Source organism: Trichechus manatus, unplaced genomic scaffold, assembly GCF_000243295.1.
Source record: "Trichechus manatus latirostris isolate Lorelei unplaced genomic scaffold, TriManLat1.0 scaffold00176, whole genome shotgun sequence".
Lineage (NCBI taxonomy): Eukaryota > Metazoa > Chordata > Mammalia > Sirenia > Trichechidae > Trichechus > Trichechus manatus.
Genome location: NW_004444112.1, coordinates 5016778 through 5017555, shown reverse-complemented (window position 1 = coordinate 5017555; position 778 = coordinate 5016778). Strand labels below are relative to the sequence as shown.

General features: G+C 38.4%; 1 protein-coding gene across 2 annotated transcripts in view; it reads left to right on the top strand.

Moving 5' to 3' along the window:
* The window catches only part of LOC105756816 (zinc finger protein 470), a 97797-nt gene that overhangs the window by 85295 nt on the left and 11724 nt on the right, over window positions 1-778 (top strand). The gene's annotated exons all lie outside the window — the stretch shown is intronic.

Sequence of the window (778 nt, the reverse complement as noted above, 5' to 3'; positions counted from 1 at the left end):
CCAGACTGTTTTCCAAAGTGGCTGCACTGTTTTATATTCCCACCAGCAGTGTATTCTTGCCAGCTTCTTGAATATGCTTCTAAAGAGTTTGTGCCTATATAAGCACATGTATGTTGTTGTTGTTAGTTGTCACCCAGTTGGCTCCAACTCATGGTGACCTTATGTACAACGGAATGAAATGTTGCCCAGTCCTGCACTGTCTTCATGATCATTGGTATATTTGAGTCCATTGTTCTAGCCATTGTGTCAGTCCATCTTATTGAGGGTTTCCTTCATTTTTCCTAACTCTCTGGTTTACCAAACATGATTTCCTTTTCTAGCTATTGGACATTTCTGATGACATGTCCATAGTGAGCGAGCTGAAGTCTCTGCATTCTCGTTTCTAAGGAGCATTCTGGTTGTATTTCTTCTAAGACTGATTTGTTCATTCTGATTTGCAGTCCACCACATATTCAACATTCTTCACCAACACTGCAATTCAAATGCATCAATTTCTTCTTCTGTCTTCCTTTTTCATTGACCAGCTTTAACGTACACATAAGCTGATTGAAAAGACCATAGCTTGGATCAGGTGCCCCTTAGTCATCAAAGTGACATATTTGCTTTTTAATACTTTAAAGAGGTCTTTTGCAGCAGATTTTCCCAATGCGATACATCGTTTGATTTCTTCACTGCAGCTTCAATACAGATGTGTGTAAATAGCCTCATTTTCCCCTTTTATGGAAATTTTGACAAACTAGACATATTGTTCAGCACTTTCATTTTTTCATGTAATGGT